The sequence below is a fragment of the Perca fluviatilis genome, chromosome 3 (assembly GCF_010015445.1).
Source record: "Perca fluviatilis chromosome 3, GENO_Pfluv_1.0, whole genome shotgun sequence".
NCBI lineage: Eukaryota > Metazoa > Chordata > Actinopteri > Perciformes > Percidae > Perca > Perca fluviatilis.
In genome coordinates, this window is record NC_053114.1 from 20,127,211 (window position 1) to 20,150,931 (window position 23,721).

Here is a 23,721-nt window from a genome sequence, read left to right on the forward strand (position 1 = left end):
ATTGCACACATAATTTGGGTGATGTGAATGTAAGATGATTGCAGAAGTGACACTGATCTGTGTTTTTGTTTATTCTTTTTAAAGAAATGACAGAGCAGATTCCGAAAACAAATCCAGTGTGGCAGGGTTTACATTTTTATAATGTAAATTGAGGGAACAAAAGCAGTATCGGCTCCAAATTTCGGCTCAAGAAAATAGGCAGCCCGTACGGGTCATTGGCTCAAAAAATCCATATCGGTCGATCCCTATTTGTCATGCCCATGCCAGTAGCTTTATGAGGCTGTACTAAGGGACAGTTGTGGTTTGAGGTAAATGCTAACAAATCTTAGTTAAGAACATTAGCATGCTAACATTTGCTTATTAGCGCTTAACACAAACTACAGCAGAGGATGATGGGAACATCATTAGTCTTGCAGGTATTTGGTCATAAACAAAGCTTTTGGACATTTTTATTATTTATTGTTTTGCCATGATGATGGCACAGATTCTATACCAAATCAAATGGCAATCCATCCCAGGGTTTCTGCTATATACATTTAGCAGCAGCGCACCGCCACTCCTTCAGCTGTTTATGAAAATTCATAAAGTCGCAATTACATAACTCTGCAAAAAATCTAGCGGAAACACTGCATCTTATTGTATAGGAGACATTTGACTCAAAACCCCAAATTTCAATCAGATTATGGTGTTAGATGCGGCGATCACCAAAATCATTAGGGCGCATCCTTTATTTATTTCAGTCTGGACCAAAGTAGTTGACCGGCCGACCAAAACAACAGACTTAGATTACAGATATTGCAGCAAAAAAGCACTGCAATTTCTTCTGACCTTAAGCTAACGAGTTGCATTGTTATGCATAAATAGTGAGTTTGCTCTATATGAATTGTAAACTCCTAGTTACACAGGAGCGCCCTTTTGTATTAAGTTTGTTTTTAAATCAGTATTATAACAAAGGATCATCTTTAAATCCATTAAATAATGTAGTTTTAATTAACATTGTTCTAATGTTAACCTGGATAAATCGCATTTGGTTGACAGCGAATCAGCTTGATGCATGCTTGACTATCCCGACATTTTTTATCAGAGGACATAAGTTAAACTGACGACACAGGCAGAGATAAATGTCTTGGTTTAAAATTACCATTCCCAAGGTCATAGCAGTGGGACATTTCAATTAGGGTCATTTCTGAGAGCAAATTTAAGGGAAAGGAGAGAAGTACTTAACAGAAAAATGACTGTTTAATGAAACTGTCATCCTTGATTGAAATTTAAAATGGAGGAGGGCAACCTGAAGGGGATGAATTTCAACATTTTCATGACAATATGAGTTTAATGGAATATAACACATATGAACAAGCAAACTATTTACTGGCTTAAATTCTTTTCAAAATGTTTTTGTGTATTTACTTTACCTGTATACCTGTATGGGTATGTGTACTGTAAACATTTGCTGTGGATACTAAAAGGGTTGTGTTTTATTTTGTTAAAATACTGCAATAGTACTCATTGGTTATTTCTGGACATGAATTTGGCAGGGTGTTGTGTATGTATGTGGCAGTCCTGTCAATCTTGCAATCAAAACTGACCTCTTTGATTTGTTGACATTATCGCTTATAATCAAGATGCAACATAAAAAATGAAGCAAATCATAATTTATTCACCTTGTTGAATATATTTCTTGGGAAGAACATGCCACACTGACAAAAACAACTTTTTTTCCTGCCCATTAGTACAACTTTCCTAGTTCTGATGGACAGTGTCAAGGCTGTGTGGAGGTGGAATTTCAGCAACTGACACCTGCCGACATTTTTTACTGGACACAGTTTGTGAAAAACAATAATCTATAAAGATGGACTGCAGACATTGCAGACAGTAATGTGCACTGTAACCAATCCTTGCCGTCCCTCACCAGTTACCTGTGAGTTTTATAATTGATTTTACTGTATGGTTTGGATTCTGCCTGTATATGTGATCTGTTTCACAAAAGCAGAATATATAAATCCAGGATAACTGATAAAGCGCAGCTTGACCTAGTCTAATCTGTGCAGCCCGGCTTGGTGCGTTTTAAGAATTTTCTACAAGGCTTGAATATGCATAAATATCTCTTTCACTCTGTTTCTTGTTCTCTCTCATGGGCTAAAATATAAATTTCCTAAGTCATATTAACTTCCACTGCTCGCTTTTGATGCAAAGTGTACAACTGTTCGTTTTTGCAAATGACAAGTGACTCATTGAATGGTTTCAGTTAAGAGCAGTAGTTCGTAAATGTTTTAGACTATCATTCAGTCGGTCTGCTATTATCCTCTAAGCTTTTTCTCATGTTTTTTTTTTAATAGAGGCCGAGTTTCCTTCTTTACATATTATATGCTTTGCTCCCTCGTATATATGGACATAGAAAAGAAAGACAAAAGAAATTTTACTCTAAAATCTAGAAACTATGAAGAGAATTAAATGACAAATTCTATGCACACTGTAAAGATGAATGTAACAATGATATTTATCAGTTATTTCCCCCCGGCAAACTATAAGGTCAAAACCATGGGGTGTCCTCTCCCTGTTGTTACATGAATGTACAGGAGTCTACAATATACAGTGCCTTGCGAAAGTATTCGGCCCCCTTGAACTTTTCGACCTTTTGCCACATTTCAGGCCTCAAACATAAAGATATAAAACTGTAATTTTTTGTGAAGAATCAACAACAAGTGGGACACAATCATGAAGTGGAACAAAATTTATTGGATATTTCAAACCTTTTAAACAAATAAAAAACTGAAATATTGGGCGTGCAAAATTATTCAGCCCCCTTAAGTTAATACTTTGTAGCGCCACCTTTTGCTGCGATTACAGCTGTAAGTCGCTTGGGGTATGTATCTATCAGTTTTGCACATCGAGAGACTGACATTTTTGCCCATTCCTCCTTGCAAAACAGCTCGAGCTCAGTGAGGTTGGATGGAGAGCGTTTGTGAACAGCAGTTTTCAGTTCTTTCCACAGATTCTCGATTGGATTCAGGTCTGGACTTTGACTTGGCCATTCTAACACCTGGATATGTTTATTTGTGAACCATTCCATTGTAGATTTTGCTATATGTTTTGGATCATTGTCTTGTTGGAAGACAAATCTCCGTCCCAGTCTCAGGTCTTTTGCAGACTCCATCAGGTTTTCTTCCAGAATGGTCCTGTATTTGGCTCCATCCATCTTCCCATCAATTTTAACCATCTTCCCTGTCCCTGCTGAAGAAAAGCAGGCCCAAACCATGATGCTGCCACCACCATGTTTGACAGTGGGGATGGTGTGTTCAGGGTGATGAGCTGTGTTGCTTTTTAGCCAAACATAACGTTTTGCATTGTTGCCAAAAAGTTTGATTTTGGTTTCATCTGACCAGAGCACCTTCTTCCACATGTTTGGTGTGTCTCCCAGGTGGCTTTTGGCAAACTTTAAACGACACTTTTATGGATATCTTTAAGAAATGGCTTTCTTCTTGCCACTCTTCCATAAAGGCCAGATTTGTGCAGTATACGACTGATTGTTGTCCTATGGACAGAGTCTCCCGCCTCAGCTGTAGATCTCTGCAGTTCATCCAGAGTGATCATGGGCCTCTTGGCTGCATCTCTGATCAGTCTTCTCATTGTATGAGCTGAAAGTTTAGAGGGACGGCCGGGTCTTCGTAGATTTGCAGTGGTCTGATACTCCTTCCATTTCAATATTATCGCTTGCACAGTGCTCCTTGGGATGTTTAAAGCTTGGGAAATCTTTTTGTATCCAAATCCGGCTTTAAACTTCTCCACAACAGTATCTCGGACCTGCCTGGTGTGTTCCTTGTTCTTCATGATGCTCTCTGCGCTTTACACGGACCTCTGAGACTATCACAGAGCAGGTGCATTTATACGGAGACTTGATTACACACAGCTGGATTCTATTTATCATCATTAGTCATTTAGGTCAACATTGGATCATTCAGAGATCCTCACTGAACTTCTGGAGAGAGTTTGCTGCACTGAAAGTAAAGGGGCTGAATAATTTTGCACGCCCACTTTTTCAGTTTTTTATTTGTTAAAAAAGTTTGAAATAGCCAATGAATTTCGTTCCACTTCATAATTGGGACCCACTTGTTGTTGATTCTTCACAAAAAAAAACCAGTTTTATATCTTTATGTTTGAGGCCTGAAATGTGGCAAAAGGTCGAAACGTTCAAGGGGGCCGAATACTTTCGCAAGGCACTGTATAGTTAATGGTTCAGTGAACTAATTTACTGGAGTTTACTGGACAGTTTACTGGACAACACAAATTGTGTGCTAAGAATGCCAATGTATTGAATCCTTTATTGTTAAAGAATACAAAAAAAAATCAATCAACTAAAATAATTCAAGGTACATTGGTCCACTATAGAAACACACATGTGCAGCACTTTATTTCTTTCACATTATTGCCCTTAGTAACTGATTTCATTTAAAACACATTTGGCAACTTAATGCTTTTGCTTTTGTGAAACCGAGTCAAGGCTAAATTGATCCAGGATAACTGGGAAATCCCGACTTAATCCCTTATCTTGGTTTTGTGAAATAGCCCTCTGGTAATTCCCTATGCCCCTAATCGTTGCTTGAGATCCTCTGGCAGGGCCCTACTAATGGTTCCAAGATCTCAACTTGTCAACAAAGGTGACTGGGCTTTTGCTGTCATGGCCCCTCAGCTATGGAACTCAGTCAGTATCTTCCTTAAAATCTCTTCTTAAGACTCACTTTTATCTTATGGCTTTTTCTTAACTGATGGTATATAATAATTATTATTATTATTATTAGTAGTAGTATGTCTGTCCACAGCCTAGCCACAATGTAAACTTGCAATAACTGTGATATTTCCAAGAATACCCTGTGACCCACGTTTAATGATTGATCTTAAAATAAAACTACAATATTGCCATTTTTACTAAAGTTCATTGCATTGCACATCAATATGTTCATATTTTGTCAAAATGTACATATTTTACTAGTGCAATGGCACTACTGATCCCAAGCACAAATACAAGTGAGAAAGCATTATTGAAAATGAGCATTCCCATTTACAGTATTAGCCTAAGAAAATAGACCTGTGGTCATATTCAAACCTCAGTTGGTGCTAATAGAATAAGACACAAAAGGTATCACAGCCAGCCAACTATGTGTGCTTTTTAAGAGAGCTCACACTGGGTAAATGTTGCATTTCTTTGATGTAAAAACAAAAACTATAATGGTATACGTTGTATGGTTTTCAATATGTGTTGCAGATATGGTTGGAGCAGAAATGGCTAAACCTGAAGAGCAACATTGGGTGATTAGAATAAATACTGTTAATCAGACTCTGTACTCAACTCAGTACATTATGTAAATGTGTCATCTGAAAGGTGGCTTTTGTGGAAATGCCTATAGTGCTCAATGCGGACAGTAAATTTCTCATCCAAAACATCCAACACACCATTTGTACATCAAGATTCTGGACTTGGTTCTAGGACTGTGAATAAATGCCAAACAGATCATTACATGTAATCTGTTTTATCCATATGCCACAAGCAGCCCATGCCGCTTATGTAAAGTGTTTGTGCACGTCAGGGGTGGTGGGATGCAGTCAATCTCCATTTGTTTGTAGTGTGTGTGTGTCTGAAGCACGGCTGGTTACACATTGCCTTACCAGCTGCACAGCTACAAGCACATTTAAAGACTGCATGCTCTCCAGCTGCTACTTGCAGGACTATCTGTGAAAAGGTAGCGAGGACATTAGTGCAGTGATAGTATCGGTGACTTTAATATAAAGTTGTTAGATGTAGTTTCCACATGAGAACACAGAGTTCATGTTATGGAGTTAGGGTGTGATAATAAACCCGTAGCTCTTGGTGGAGTATTTTATCTGGCTGAATGCATTGCATGTGTTATGTACGTATACAGGATATATCAAACCATCTCCACCATATGCACATTAAAGAAATAACCACTGAGCTTCACTTGACATGTACAGTAGGCTACATTTACTTTTTTTTTAAATAATACAACATTTTATTGCGATTTTATACTTAAAATATATAAGTAATATATTTACAATAATTCAGCCATTACAGACACTGCTTGGCTCCAAACTGTGTGCAACATAATATGTGAAATGAAAAAAATGTGCATAAACTGTCTGCGTTACATCTTCAATGGTGCCATTCAGCATTTTCAGCAGGAGGACAAAATAATGTTTGTTTCCTCCTCATACTGACCCTCCAGCTGGATGACTTTTGATATACTGCTCACGGGACACCTACTGGGAGTTTTTGTACATTAAAACAGGCGCATTTCTGCCTTAACCTGGGATATTGTGTTATGAACAAATTAACAGAAAAAAGCATTTTTTCAAGTCAAGAGCCTGACTTTTAATGAGCACCCAAAACTGTACATACTGTGCAACCATCATGAAACAAGTAATGAAACAAGTAATGAACTTAAATCAATGAATCATGAAGTGTCATTGTCTGATACATACACGTGTTTCTTATGAATATGATCCTTTGCAATGCATATATCAACAATACTTAATAGCCTGTTGACTAAGGCATATTTATCAAGAAGAAATGTGCAGAAATGTGATGTGTATTGGATTTAATTTATGCATAGGATTGCTTTTTTTCATTGCACACAAAACATTCCCTTAAATCGTTAATTACTGTACATGATGTACTCTTGTTAGTTATTGAATGCAGAATTATCGTACCAAGTGTCAGGTTAACACAATAATAGTTCCTAGTTTATTTAATGGAAGTGGTGTTGAGTTCTCAGGATTAGTGTGAGATCTTACATTAGAGTCAGTGTGATTAACAATGTAAGAGCTTATACCAGATCCAGGATGAGAAACAAGATGAGGGTCTGGGCAAGAGATGTGATGAACATGGTTGAGAGCCTCGGTGAGAAACAGTATGACAGTCAGAGTGACGAACCATATTAGAGCCAGGGTGAGGGCCTGTGATGGGCCATCCATGCTTCACACTGCTGTGGCCCAGATAAATAGTCTGACAGGTCCATCAAGAGTGATGTAATGCTTTCTATGTCCCTCAACATTGTATCCAAGAACCAGTGATGGAGAGCTCTCACTGGCAGATGAAATGATACATGTATGCGTTGCATCCACATTCACTGGATAACAAACCACATTTTATCTTGAATATAGTTTTTTTTTTCAGTATACTATGATATTATATAATGAATTATTTAAATTATAAATTAAATACAACAAAATAATACCATCACTCAACATTGTGGCTACTTATTAAAAAAGGCCAACAAAATAAAAAGATTAAACAAAACTGTTAAATTCAGAGACTGTTCTGTTATCTTTTCTTTAGATTCTTCATGGTATCCTGAAGGACCTTAAAATAAGAGGTCTTTTTTGTTTTGTTCCCAAGACAATGGTAATTGCAAAGAAATTCCATTTATATACCCAGGGTTTTCTCCAAAGCTGCCACACTAGAGCTTCAAAAAAACAAATATCCACTATAGTCATGCTAACCAGCCACCGTCTCTGATGAGAGGTGGATAGGTCTCTTTCATCTGTGCCACAGTGTAAAAATTAGTCCATGGAGTGGTTATTAATTTCTATTCTGCATCCAGTGTCCTTGTTTGTTTGGGAAAGACAAAGACCGCCTGCGTGCATGCTGTCTCCAGCTTCCCTCGTCCTTCTGTTATGCTCCCCCTGTTTCATATGCCCTCTTTAATATCACCCACCCCTCACTCTCCAGGCCCCCATCCAATCCTCATTCCTGAGATGTTGTAGTGTCTGTGACACCATCAGCCATGTTCGAAGGGTCATTAGCACAGCCATCATTAAATAAATGAAATCAATCCCAAAAACAGCTGGCTCCTGGGGGGGGGGGGGAACTGGGAATATACCGGGAGGTTCAGGCAGAAAATATTGATGGGGATGCTGTTGTGATGTGAGCACGTGTGTGTGTTTATATGTGTGCGTGTGCGTGTGCGTATGTGCGTGCATGTGTGGCTGGTGGATGGTGGAAGGCCTCATATCATGAGCATTAGATTGTTCTCGATCTTCGCCACAGTAATTATGATGTAAGTGGAACAACAGCGTGAGGTGTGTGTGTGGTAATTAACCCCAGGCAGCTGAGAAATGAGTCTAATGTGGAGAGCGGGATGTTGAATCTGTTCAATCAATCCTTTCTCTCTCCTCTGGAGCATTTAAATGTATCAGTGACCTTGTAATGGTTAACGGCGACAAACATTTGAACCCATTTAGCACATCACCGTCTCTTCATTTATTTTTCTTCCCAGTTTTTGTCACATTGAAGGGGACTTGAGGAGACTGGTTTGACTTTGTGCTGTAAGAGTCTATTTCTTGTTTAATCATACAGCGTATAAAGAATTATTCAATGTGGTCAGTCACATGAGCTTGTCTCTATGTCAAATTAGTACAACAATTTTATGAAGCCTTGAAAATGTTGTGAGATGATTAACATGAAAATGGAATATTAATTTAAGAACTAAATTTCAGAAAGACGAGGATAATAGAGTGAATCGCACATTAGTGACCATTGAATGTATGTCATAACCAATATTATTTCCATATGAACTATACAGCAATGCAATTTTGGTCTGTTTTATTGCCCTGAATCAGTGACAATTTTTAATATACAGTAATTAACAAAAAAGTAATATCAATTAAACTGGCCTGTGGAGTAATTGGAAATTACAGAATACAAGAGGGCAAAGCATTCAAGTTTGCTGACAAAATATGATTGTAATGTTTACATAGAAAATGTAATTTTAAGGGTTGGTGGTAATTTTATGAAAATAATTAACACTTGTGCATTAGGATGAGTCATGTGCTAGTCTAGTACAGATACTTCAGAAATTATTGGACAGTGTATCCTAATTTATTGATGTAAATGGTTCAATAATAATTCAGAAGAGGGAACAAATGTTGGCGGTCTGTATGCAGTTAACTGCCCATTTTTATATGAGATTACCTAGCTACCAAAATATAATTCCTGCAGCAAAAACAATATGAAACATGGCTCTGCTGCTTAGCTTAACATTAGGCACACAATTTGTGTTATCAGATGTTTAACAAGATCATGTTAATGAGTAATACTGTTCTGGTACTGCTTTTTATATGTGGTTATGAGTGGTTTTGATTTTCTATTTTTTACAATGCCCCAGAGGTATGATAATGCATAAAGTGTTGATTACAGTCAGTTCTCTTTCAGGAGAGAAATAGGTGTGGTAAGGGTTCATTTAAAACCAGGTGGATGGTACTGGGAGGGTTGTGGATGTTTTGCCTAAAATGCATGCCAGAAAGAGAGATTCAGGGTTACATCGGGGTCTGTCTGTGTCTCATATGGAGCACAGGTCATGGAGGTGAGCCACATGATTCAACACCCTGTAGAGGGGATGGCACATTAATCAGTAAAGTAACATAATCTGCCACAAATGGGGGTGTATACCGCAGCCAAACTCATGACTAAAGGCACTATTAGCAATGCCAATCAGAGCAGTGTTCGCTCACATAACCAGGCCAACCTGGGAAATTGCAAGACTCGTTCACACAGAGAGAATGCATCAATATAATTGGAAATTCTGACTGGAAACCTGTTACTTTCAGAGGTGGTAATGCTGAGAGACATACTGTGACTGAAATAGATTGAGCTGATGATGTAGAACATTAGATAGCAGAACTAAAGAGTAGTTCATGAGTATTAGAACAGTTTTGCATTGGCTCTGTACTCCAGTACATTGGATTTGAAATTAAACAATGACTATGCGATTAAGTGTCAATTTTAAGATTTTATTTGTGGTTGTTTACATCTACATCTGATTGTGTAAATGCAGTGCTTTGTATAGATTCCCAAATAATAAAAGGGCCTACGACTTAAACCCATTGTTCACCCATTATGGATTTTAACAGCCTCAAACACCTGTGAAGCTGTGTCAGCACGTTAACCAAATACCTACAAAACTTAAGTATATGTCATGTATCACATTTTAGTCATCACAGCAACTGCAAGACTTCTACTCAACATGTCAGAGTCAGGGGATAATTGATAGTTGGATGTGACTTCATGAGGTTTCTGATGTTGCCAGTGAGGTTGTGGTACATCAGGACAGAGGTATGGATAATTTGGTTAGGGAGTGTTTGTTTGGTTGCACCACCTGCACTGTCAGTCTTTACAGATGGACTTCAGCACCTTGATCCTGAGAGAGTTTGGTTTCAGTTATCACTACTTGTGTCTAATGCCATCAACTGCCCCTTATTTTATATTATATTTAGGTATACTTTGCAGTCCTAATGGATTAAGTTGTGTAATGGAGATTATTTTGTATCTTTATTGTCAACTTTTGCTCGGAATATATTTATGTTTCATGCTCATTTGATTAAGAAACCTTTCAAAACATAGTTTTATTGTTATTATGTGTTGTAACAATGTTTAAACTACAATATGTAACTTTCTGCCGCTAGGGGTCTCTCAACCAAAACAATGGACGGTAAAACTGGACTTTTGATGACGTTGGGAAGTTGCGTGGAATTATGGGAGTTTTTAGCGTTAAACACCTTCGCTGCCGGTTAGAATGTATCAGGACGAGTTTACCCATTCAAGTTTATTCACGTTACGTTTAGTAACGTTTATTCATGTTATTCTAATAAAATAGCTGCAGTTTCCCCAACATAATTATGTTTTTATTGATTAGATTTTTATTTGTAGCTGACCAGTGAGCTAGTGAGCCAGCAAGCTAACAGTAGCCAGCAGCTAAAACACAAAATATTTCAGATATCAATGTCAACTTTTGGATGGTTTCAACACCGGGGTGGACGGGGTTTGTTGTAACGCTAGCTAGCTACTAAACGAGGCTGAGAGACGGGTGTGGATCGTCGGGGAAATCTCTGCGACGGCGAGGATGTTCGATGCCTGTTGTGCAGCAGCAGAACATTTCCCAGCTGCCCGGAATTATCTCCCCTTCACTTTTCAGTAATCTTAACTTTTCGTTTTGGTGCTTAACCCACCTTTTGTCGGGTTAATTTAGCTAACCGTAAATACAGCTAATCGCGAAGGGGGGAGAAATTCGGCAGGGAGGAGATTTTCGGCACATACACCGGTAGCGCTACGGAGATGTAGCCAACGCTATGGATGGCCACTGTTGTGACTCAGTGCTGGGTCTGATATGGTCTGTTTCCCGACATTTAATTAAACTGCTGTTAGTTAGCTGTTAAGTTCTGGCCGGGGAGTTGCTGTAATGAAAGTAGCTGGCTGATAGCTGACTGGGGGCTAACGGTAACTAGCTAGCTAGCTATATGTCCCGGGGCTGTTGTCAGCTGTTATCCCGACTGAGTCTCTCTACGCCGGGGGAGTGAGGCAGACAGATCGGGGTGTGCTAGCTGGCTAAATTAGCATTAGATTAATCGTCTATCTATACCCTAATGTTAACGTTACTAGTGAAGTTATTCGTGGGTTAGCCCAGTCCTGTTAATTGTGGTCGAAACAGTCATACTAAAAATAACTTGTTGAAAAATAGCGTGTTGAATGATGTTGTAACCTCATAATGTTACCCACAAAGCATTAGCATCAACGTTAGCTAGCTACTTGTCAACCAGCACATTGTAGTAACGTTAAGCTGGTATCGATATAAATAAATAAATAAGGTCTCTGTTGTATTACTGTGATAAAAAGTGGGATGTAATTAATCACAAAATGATGCTGTATTGCAAAAAAGCAGTATTACGGTTACAAGTAATTTTTTTTCTGTGACATTGTATGATTTATAATTACTCCTGAACGTATCATCTTGGTGCCAGTGTTCTGACGGAAGTTAGAGTAACTACACAGTGAAAGGTTATATGATGCCACTGACGGGCGACTAAAGGAAACGTCCCGTGTCTGAAAATAAAATAACAGATTTCTCTGGGTTTGACATTTGGTGGAAACATTTGGGATAGTGTAAGAACACAACTCATAAAAATATATAACATAGCTATGGTTGTTTTTAGACATTTTAAAGCAGAAATGTTACATATTGTACCTTTAAAAGGGTCAGAGTAAAGTTAATTGTTTTTAACATGATAGATGCAAGGCCATATGTACCAGTTGCATTTTTTTTTTTATTTCTAAATGTATCTGTCACTCATCAGTATTACTGCAATTGAAATATGATTATTACATCATAACCTTTTAAACACGGAATACCTGTTTGCCAACAAAGGCTATATTGGGAGCATTTGTAAGGATTCCGTGAGATTGAGAAGAAAACAAAAGTGTGTTTTCACTCATGGTAGGAGGGTGTATGACAGTTAGAAATGTATTTGTGATACAGAACCTAGACCTGAAGTGGTTACAGGCTTTATGTAACTTACTCAAAAGAAGTATAAAAAATGAGAATGCTCTTTTAGAACACCTGTGATTACACCTAATTACAGTCAATTGTTTTATTATGGAGCATCTATTAAGTCCCCAGTGTTCTAACAATTGTAAACAACAGTATAGTATGAAGTAACTGCAGCTGATTCCAGCAAGAAATGGCCATACTATCAGTCAGTCTCAGTCAGCTACAGCATGTACAGAATATAAGGAACAATGACAAGCTGTGATAATAAAATGTTTGTGATCTGTAGCTCTGTATCGGTATGCCCCTCACTCCAAACAGGCAAGAAACAAGACCTGCAAAATGTATGTTCAGTTTGCCAAACAGTCTGTCAGTCACTTCCGCCCCAAAAGGTTAACTGCTGGGTAAAATGACAGTACTTCTGTACGGCCATGCCAGCATTGATCAGAAAAGTTTGGGTCCATCCTTTAGGGTGTAATACATGTATGGACACATGCCCTGTGTAGAATTTTGATCCATGGGACTCCGAATTGAGCTGAGTTAGATATTATGGATATCCCTTTGTGCAAACATTAGTGAACATACTTTTATTTTTTTATAGCACAACATATTACAATAATAATTGTATAGTAGGTGTAGATAAATATATTTCGACCCACGCAGCGCGTCGTAGAAGCGTTCCAGAAGCGGCTCTCCGCTCTGCTCCACTCTTCACAGCGCTTCGCGGCCAGTGTGTCCCTATCGTAAGTATGTTCCTTTCTCACTGTCTGAGCCAGTTCCCATTTCACTACCAGACCTGGAACCTGTATCTTGGTCTTTTCTGTCCCTCAGTCAAAGGCTGTCCCTCAGACCCTGTCTTTTCCTGAGCTTTAATCTGTTTTACTGTCAGAGCCAGCTTCTGTCAGTTCCATAGCTTGACTTTTGTAAGCCTCTGCTCAAGTCTGTTCCCCTCAGAGCTTGGCCCATGTCAATTTATCTTAATTCTGAGCCATAGTACTGCATTGTATTGTATTTCCCTTGTCAAGCTTAGTCTTCCAGCATCCAGCCCTTTTTAGTCTAATTGTTCTCAGCCTGTTCCTTGATTTTGGGTATGTGTGGTTGGATTTATTGACTTTTGTGGTCCTGTCGGTTTTCCCCAGCTATCATCCTAAGTGTTTCCGCCCATCCTCCCAGCATCTGGACCACACTCCTGAGCGGTCTCTCCTGTCCCCTGGCTGCCTTCCCGAGCTGTCCCAACACTGTTCCCACTGGCTGAGAAGTCCTTCCCTGCCAGTTACCAGTGCCCAGGCAGACCCCCTGAGCAGTCCAGCCTGTTTCTCCAGTCCAGTGATCATCCTCCTGGTAACTGTCACAGCATCCATGCTCCCTGTTACCACATCTGGCAATGGTTTTTAAGCAGGGACCTGCCTCTCTCCAACCCTAACCACCGCTCCACAGAGCAGGGTGGTTGTCTCAACACACATGATTTCAATATTTAACCACTATTATGGCTACTGGCAGAGATCCCAGCTCCACATTATGACTAAAATCAGTTTAACTGACCTCTGGGCCAATAGCCCATTTGTCACATTTTAGCCATATCCAGGCAAATCCTTTCTTTTTTTTTTAGATATCTACTTCACTAAAAAAAATTGTCAGACTTTTCTTTAAAAAGCACATATATTTAAGTTATTGTTAGAGTCCTTTCATATTAAGTAAATCATCACTGGCCTCAAAGTTTTAGTTAAGACAGGGAGAGCACACCTCACTGCCCTTCCATGTGCATATATGGAAAGCCTTAAGCAGGGAGAACAGTAGTACAGGATCCCCATAGGGTACAGAACAGAGTGGCATCAATGACAGAGACACGGCATTGATTAAGTCAGATAACATAAATTTAAAAGGAGGAGCTGAGGTTGAGGTGGTAGCATAGATGCAGCAAGGTAGGCTGGGAAAAGCAGTTTAAATAGAGCACGCTATTTGGAAATCCAATCAAAAGAGGAAATCGGCTGAGCCATCAGCTGGTGTGCTGGTTTAGGAACTATCAGCTATGAGCTGAGATAATAGCCAAGCTTGACTCCGTGACCTGCCAGAACTTACGGTATGCCATTATAACCATAATTACAGCTACAGGAACTCAGGAGAACCATGCGCTTGAATGCGATGTGTATTTATTTTTTTATTTATCAATTTAAATTTTTTATTTTAAACATGATGGTTTGAACAAGGACCATCCAAGTGTTCGGACTGGTAAGCTGATGCACCCCCTCAAAATAAACGTGAAATACAGTCTATGGGCAAAGTCTTTCTGGGGCAGCGGTTACAATTCCACCACTGGCCGCTAAACCCATGGTTGCTTCAAGACATGCCGCTGTTCCTGGGGGCTACATTATGAGGCAGTGTGAGAATCTCGTACAGTAAAAAGGGAACATCACTGCCTTTATCGCTGACACAAGAACTTCAAAACACTACCAGGGTAAAAAAAAAAAATTAAACACAAGCACCGAACTCCTGTGAAATAAAGCTGCGTCCAAGTGTGGTCAGAAACGTCGTTAACTACAACGATTTGCGAAATATAAAAGTCTATTTGCGCTTTGGAACTGCACTACCCAGCGTTCTCTGAGGGAATGTGATCCCGTTGCTGGAATGACATCATCCATTAGTGACACTGGCTCAGGTCTAGCAGTGGAGGTAGACGGAAGCGGGGCGGCTGATTTCGCACCGGACTCCAAGACTTCAAACTTGGAATTCATGCCAGCGAGCGGTGACTGGATGCCAGGCAAGGCGGACAGGACGGGGCCGTCCTGCGAGCCCGCAGAGCCAGCCGCTGGAGCTGAGCACCGGCATCTCTTACGGGAGCAGCAGAGTCAGCGTTTCTCCTGGGGGCAGAAGAGCCAGAAAACAGAGTTCCCTAATTCAATTCAATTTTATTTATAGTGTCAAATCACAACTGTCGAAGAATAAAACTAGAGCTTTGAGAGTGAACCAAAATAGTAAAGTTGTGGGCCGGACAGCTTAACAATGCGCTGAAAGACACTATAAAGGTCCATAAAGCTAAGGGGAATGTACAACCCGGTCTCACGGCAGTTCGTGTAAATGTACACGTTATTCTTAATCTATTGATACGTGTTCACGGAGACGTTTTCCTCGTTTTTTTACGTGTAACTGTCACGTTATTTTTTACGTGTAAATGTCACATTATTTTCTCGGGGAAAGGACGCCGGGAGGCGGCCAAAAAGTCACATTATTTTTTCGGGGAAAGGACGCCGGGAGGCGGCCGAAAAGGTCGCTCCATAAACGGGGCAGGCGCCGCTCGGGGACCAGCCGGAGGCGGCGGCGAAAAGGACGCTCCATAAGCCGGAAGCGCGCCGAGGGCGACCCGTGCGCCGCGGGGGCGCCCCACAACGGGATGGCGGAGGTTGGGTTTAGGAAAAAACTTTACGGGGAAAGGGCGCCTTAAACGCCGGAGAAAGGGGCCTTAAACGCCCGGGAAAGGGCGCCTTAAACGCGCGAGCCACGCCCAGTAACACGCGGGACAAAACGCCACACGCAGGGACGCCATCCCCGGGAAACAAAGCGCCGCAAACGGGACGCGATCCCCGCTCGCCCGGGTGAAAGTCCTGTGTTGTTTGACCCATCCACCACCCCGACCAACCTCCCTACGCGGATTTTCGGCTTTTTATATTACTCCCTACAATTTCGTGCTGTGGTAACGAAATATGCTTCCAATTAAATACATTAGTTCACATTTTCGTGTTGTCCACCACGTAAAAAACGACAAAAACGTCTCCGTGAACACGTATCAATAGATTCAAATAATGTCACATTTACACAAACTTCCATGAGACCGGGCTGGAATGTAAGAGTCAGGTGATAATTACCTGTGGGCTTGTCACTATAAATGGCCTAGTCATGTAATCCAATTATTGATTATAGCCACTTTAAAAATTCTGCTTTGTAAATTCATATATTAATTACCCAAGGAGGTGTGCTTTGCATTGACAAATGACACCACTGGTTTCCCCTCAGGGTGGAGCTGACAGATCAAGGAGCGATTAAGATGGAAAAATCTTGATGTCGCCATTCTGTGTTGCTGAGGATCATTGCTGGTGACAGGCAGGGTTGTTCCACTCCCACCCAGCTTGAAACAGTTGCCACAGGGTATATACACCTCATCAGTCTTCACCTGTCAAAATCAGTTTCAGCATCAAACTAGCTAAGATCAGGCATTGTGCTAAATGCTCCACTGCAAAGATGGAAAATTTGTCTTAGAATTGGAACGGTTTAGAATGATGTGAGAATCTCGGACGTTGTAGTTTGTGTAAAAAGATTTTAAAGATTAAATTTGGTGTGTTTTTGCCTATGAGCCCTAGCTGCACCAATACTCTCACATATCAGCAAGATATTTGAAAAAGTTGACATCTAGATGCTATCTTTGTTATTTTGGTATATTTTTGTAAGTATATAAAAAGGCACTAATAAATGCATTCACTACCATTGTAGTATTTGTTCTCCAACAAAACTACTTGTAAGAAAGCCCCAGGGTCCTGTTTGACACTCACGTTAGTCAAGCCACACCAAAGAGTCACTGACTCTATAAAACACTCTCCTCTACAAGCTACTCTGATTTTGTACTAGTGTGTGTGTAATGGCTTGTTTGAAGCTCTAACGTGACGTCTAACTTCAGCATGGTTTAACAAGTGGAAGAGTGCAGCTGGAGAAGCTACTTATCTTAACTGACACCGAAAACACCCCCTTTTCACAATAGATGAATTTCAACATCACTTTCAATTAAACCACTTAAACTATATTGAAATGGTTTTACTGGTGGGAAAAAATACAGGTTATTTATAGACCCCAGGGAAATAAAATAAACCTTGACTAAAGGTCAAAAGGTAAATTATGTTTGCAGCTTTTTTTTAGCACCACCCACAAAAGGTGGGTCCACACTAGCTGCTTATTGTTCATGTTGTCTTTAGAGTCCACAGTTTGACTTTCATATGATTAGGAAAATAATGTCAGGAGACCTTTGGAATTCAAAAATAATCAAATTACTGGCTTAAGTACCATCTATACCCTAGCGCTAGCTGGCTTTGGTTGACAAGGTGCTAGCAAAACACTGAACAAGACATATTTAGGCGACCAAAATGTTCCAATTAAATTTGATGGAGTGAAAACACACAGTGAGAGGGTCAAAACTATTTCAAGGCTATTTTAATGTACACAGTGCTATGGTTAACATTATGCCTCTATCATGATTGACAGGTCACCGTGTAGCCACGCCCTAAAGCATGCCCTGCTTTATCGACTTTTTATAAAAATATATATAATCATACATAATTTACAAAATTAACATCATGCATATTGAAGGAAACTTCAAACTAGCGATTGAGATCATAAACTCATTATGAAAAGGTTTACTGAGGTAATAAATCTAGTGAGAAGTGGGGTAATTTCCCCATGAGTCTATTAAGAGGTAGTAGAGGCCATACCACCTCAAAATCAATGCTCCCGATGAAAACTTATAACTGCCATGTTATCTGTGATCTGTGTGTTTTTGTAGCAAAATTCAAAATTCTAATCTTGTTTTTGAGTTAAAACAAGTTAGCATGAAGGAGGGGAATAGTATTTTCTTTGACCCCATTTTCAGTTCAATGTATTTCACCCACCATCTCAGTAATAGTCAGTGAATTAATTGGTCTTTTAAATTCTATTTTACTCACAGCCTTGCTTTTACCACTCTTCTAATTGTGTGTTTCATGAATTCATGCATTGTTATATATAGGCCAACATAGTGGGAAAACAATAATGTTCAAACAAAAAAAATCATCCCAGACGGCTACTAAGTACAACAGTACAACAATTAGATTTACCACATTTTGCATCTTAGAACATCCCTAAGCAGTTTCAATGTTTTTAGTACTGCTATGGGAGGATTAAATGCACTCCCGTTTTCTAATTCATGCTAAACTGACACTTTCCTTAAATATTTGATCTTCAGCTGATTATCTTAACCTGGATTACAGTCAAGCAATGTTGTCTGAAAATGTAAATGTTTCCCAATGGGTACAGTAATTAAAAATTAATCATTGTGCGAGTGCTAAGTCACTGTAAACCAAGTTTCAGCTCCTAGTTTTTCATGACTATTTCATTGGAATGGGTCTTGTGAGATTTCTTCTCACTTTCTGTGGAATCTCTGAATACGTGTTTACTTATTTATTCCGATTATAATCGCTTTAAAAGCCCAAACAGAATAAAAATGCTCAGTGCCGGAAATAGGCCGGAACTCACCGGTATTGAGTACCGCCCCTTCAGATTTTTGTCCACATGAGTACCGTTACTTCTTACTGAGTAGCTCCACCTCCTGTAGTGAGTAGGTACGCAACTAGGGTTGGGTACCGTTTACATTTTTCCCGGTACCAAAATACTATACCCAACGGTACCTTTTTTCTGTACTTTTCCTTTGTATAACAAAAAATGAATTTCAGTTTATTATATTATATATATTTAGTTAGAACATTTTGCTATTTATTTAAAATATTTTACACACCACACAAAATAAAACACCTCCCTCTCCCCCCCCAAACTCATCCCTACAACCTATTAAATCAAATAATTATTAATTTCTCACACTGCACTGTAACCTTTATTCTTGTATTTGGATCTCATTATTTTTTAGCCTGTTTTTATTTTCTATCTCTTTTTAACTGCTCTTTACTGTTTTATGTAAAGCACTTTGAATTGCCTTGTTGCTGAAATGTGCTATTGAAATAAAGTTACCTTGCCTTATAACCTTCAGCCTGTCAGTCAGTCAACAGGGCATAGAGAACACTGCTGTGCCTGCCTGTCTCAGAGGAAGTGTTAACCGCACCGTGACCTCTTTCACCTCGCCATTAATATTATATTGCAGCAAATGCTGTCCGCGTGGAGTTTTGCAACTGCTTTACCGGCATTGCCGTCACTCACTGTGACTTTAACAAGCAGAGTCTACGTAGTTTCGCTCCGTCTGCACCGCAGCTAAAATTTGGCATGCCCTCCATCTGGACGTGAATGCGTGGGGACAGCTTTTGTCGCTACAGCATTACGACTGCGGTCAGAATGCACAGGGTAGACACGTTTCTTCGTCTCCAGGGCCGAATATGTACTCACTCCAAAGCTTATTCCAATCATTAGCTGGGAAACAAGACACAAAACGGCAAACTTTGCTGTTCATACACACATCTTAAACTGTCCTCTGCTCCGACTGCTCGCTCTCTTCCGCTCACATTGCACTCACCGGCTCCCTCCCCCCTAAAAAAATAGGATTAGAGTTGAACATCAGAACCACTGTTCCCTCTAAAATGAGGATTTATTAGGCACCGTAAATACCATGTGCCCCCTTAACGCCTCACCCAACACACACAAACCCATTTTCTTTCAGAACATCCTGAACTCTTTGAGGGAAGATTTCGACAAAGTATTGGAAACCTTTCAAGGGATCTGAGTCCATGATGACTTCATAGCTTTTTGGCGGCACTTTCACAGGCAGAGACAGATGGTGGAGATTTACAAGATGATTCAACAATTGCGGAAAAGCCAGATGGGTAAAGAGGGGGCACTGTTCTATTAATAAAAGTGGATTAGAGAAAGTGCAAAAATATCAAACTATCCCAAAACAAATTTTTACAAGAGGCTTGTTAGAAATGACACAAATCAATTGAGAAATATCACTACAAACAATGGTCATTTCCTCTTCAGCAACCATTTTAAATAAGCCATTGGGTTAAAGGCTTTGTAATACTTCTTGGTAAAGATGGCTATCATCTACAAACTATGATTACTAGGGGTGTCACGATTCTCCAAATCCTCGATTCGATTACATTTTCGATCCTAAGGTCACGGTTCGATTCTCGATTTAAAATAAAAAAATGTTAAAGCACAGGCTGCTATGCCATTTTTAGACTACACTTTTATGCAATATAATATCTGACCTTTGTTCGCAATGTACCACACTACATTGTCAAATTTAAAACATTTATTAACAACATAATGTAACAAAAACGTATATCTATAACCTGCCATCTAGTTTCTCTTTTGTAACTGCAGTCTTCTTCACAGAAGAGGACATTAAAGTTCACAACAAAACAAACAAAAAACAATTAAACAGCCATGTCCATAGTGTTCTCTGAACAATTAAGTGTCTTAACAAACTATTTCCGAACAGTTGAACATATACCACACAGATTAACTGTCATGTTAGTCGTGCTGCCAGTGGAAGAATATGGTACACGCACGTAGCGGAGCTTGCAAACTGTGGCTTTTTTGTCGACAACGCAAACGTTGTCAACAGTGTTGGGAAAATTCACTTTCTACATGAACTACACTCACCTTAAAGATTATTAGGAACACCTGTAAGATTTCTCGTTAATGCGATTATCTAATCAACCAATCACATTGCAGCTGCTTCAATGCATTTAGGGGTGTGGTCCAGGTCTAGACAATCTCCTGAAGTCCAAACTGAATGTCAGAATGGGAACAAAAGGTGATCTAAGCAACTTTGAGCGTGGCATGGTTGTTGGTGCCAGACGGGCTGGTTTGAGTATTTCCCAATCTGCTCACGCACAACCATTTCTAGGGTTTACAAAGAATGGTCTGAAAAAGTAAAAACATCCAGGATGCTGCAGTCCTGGGGGGCCAAAATGCCTTCTTGATGCTAGAGGTCAGAGGAGAATGGGCCGACTGATTCCAGCTGATAGAAGATCAACTTTGACTCAAATAACCACTCGTTACAACCGAGGTATGCAGCAAAGCATTTGTGAAGCCACAACACGAACAACCTTGAGGCGGATGGGCTACACCAGCAGAAGACCCCACCGGGTACCACTCATCTCCACTAAAAATAGGAAAATGAGGCTACAATTTGCACGAGCTCACCAAAATTGGACAGTTGAAGACTGTAAAAATGTTGTCTGGTCTGATGAGTCTCGATTTCTGTTGAGACATTCAGATAGTAGACTCAGAATTTGGCGTAAACAGAATGAGAACATGGATCCGTCATGCCTTGTTACCACTGGGCAGGCTGCTGGTGGTGGTGTAATGGTGTGGGGGATGTTTTCTTGGCACACTTTAGGCCCCTTAGTACCAATTGGGCATCGTTTAAATGCCACAGCCTACCTGAGCATTGTTTCTGACCCTGTCCATCCCTTTATGACCACCATGTACCCATCCTCTGATGGCTACTTCCAGCAGGATAATGCACCATGTCACAAAGCTCGAATCATTTCAAATTGGTTTCTTGAACGTGACAATGAGTTCACTGTACTAAAATGGCCCCCACAGTCACCAGATTTCAACCCAATAAAACATCTTTGGGATGTAGTGGAACGGGAGCTTCGTGCCCTGGATGTGCATCCCACAAATCTCCATCAACTGCAAGATGCTATCCTCTCAATATGGGCCAACATTTCTAAAGAATGCTTCCAGCACCTTGTCGAATCAATGCCACGAAGAATTAAGGCAGTTCTGAAGGAAAAAGGGGGTCAAACACGGCATTAGTAGGGTGTTCCTAATAATCCTTTAGGTGAGTGTAGTTCAAAGTTCAGTTCACAAATTTTAAAATGAACTAGTTCAGTTCAGTTCATACTTCAAAATTTGAACTGGTTCATGTTTTTTTTTTTTTCATATGTTGCTATTATTTTTAAAAATTATTGCCACAGCCCATATAGAACCACAGACAGCAATTATTTTATCAGTTTTAACACTGAAACTATGTGTCAGATTTCATCTTCATAATCAGTTCAATGTGCCATTTCAGGTTTGCTGTGACTGAAGTGCGGATTTTCTTTTTGAAAGCCGGCGGGCAAAGTTTACAAAGAATTTTTCGCATCCTCACCGATCGTTTAAATTATCATATAACGCCTCCTTGCTGCCTCGTCGCCTCTCCATGTTGCTTTTTGGTTTGATGATGCATGCGGTGGTGCAACACTGGTGGCTGGTGTTGCCAGATTGGGTGTTTTTTCCGCTACATATTAAGGCCTGTTTATGGTGTACTTTAGCCGGGTTTTCGCCTGGAAGGCTCTAGAGAAATCAGGCACCCTATTGAACGAAGTTAAACTGAGAGAGTGTGCTGTTCACAGACACCAGAATAAACGAGTTCACAGTAACGTTCATCAGGCAGTAATACAGTACTTTCAGTTCACGTTCGCCCAAAATATGAACGAGTTCATGAACTATCGTTCAGTGAACGAGTTCATGAACTATCGTTCAATGAACGCGTTCAGGCACAACACTGGTTGTCAACATAACTCACTGGAAATCCAAAATACTTCCACACTGGCGACTTCAGTGAAATAAGAGGGGGTTCAAGTTCTGTCGACAGGTCTCTGCAGTTGTCATGCTATCTTTTGATTGGCTGTAGCTAAATTAGAGAAGGGTGACTGACTCGCAGCACTTCAACACGCGTGTTGACAAACTGACCAAAGAGCCGGTTAATTAACCTGAGTAGTTTCACTGAACCGGGAGAATGAACCAACTCACTCCTGTTTTTTTACCTCATTCATGCCGGCCGGCAGCGCTTCGCTCAAACTGAGTACGATCGGTGTATGCTCCGTTGTGTGTAACTGGTCTTCTTCTGCTACTGTGTGTGTAGTAATCTAGCTCATTAGCGCCCCCAGTGGAGTGGTGGTAGAATCAATCAGGAAATGGACTACCTCGAGCAGGCTACACGTGTATGTTTTTTTCTATTTTTTTTTTCCGTTTGGCAAGCTGACCGGATGTGACATGGGGGCGTGGCAGCATCGACAATTTCATTTTTGCATTCAAAATTTGAGATTGTCACTTAATTCCGGACCGAGACACCCTTAATGACAACGATCCCAACTACGCAGACAAGCAAGACCATCTCTGCACCCAACTGTGAGAGTCAGAGTGGGCAGAGAGGCAAGCGTGAAGGAATTGAGCACCGAATGCAACTTCTCTGCTGGGCATCCTGCGAGCTAGTGTCCAGGCATCGGACAGCAAGCTGGTTGTCCTACGTGGCTGCGTCGGATTCCAGCGGGATGTCGGGAGCTGCGGTTTCCTTTTGCCGAAACTTGGCTGGACCTAGTAATGCCAGTGCCATTCAACCGGGGGACTCTTTTTCTGTGTCCCGATCTGACAGCCACATTCCGCTTTATGACGAATCATCCACAAGCTGAAGGAGCTGATGGGATAACATTTCAATACCTCATACGATTTTGTTACAAACAAGTATTGATTGATTAATTAATTAATTTGTATGTGAGAGGTTAATTAATACTTGTAAGGCTGTTCATGTTTATTAGTTTGGTACATCCTACGGTTAAATGGGCTATACTCAAAATACTGAAAATAAATCTGTCTGGCTTGGGATTGCCTCCACAACAGCTTTCCTCAGAGTTTGATTGACATTCAGAGT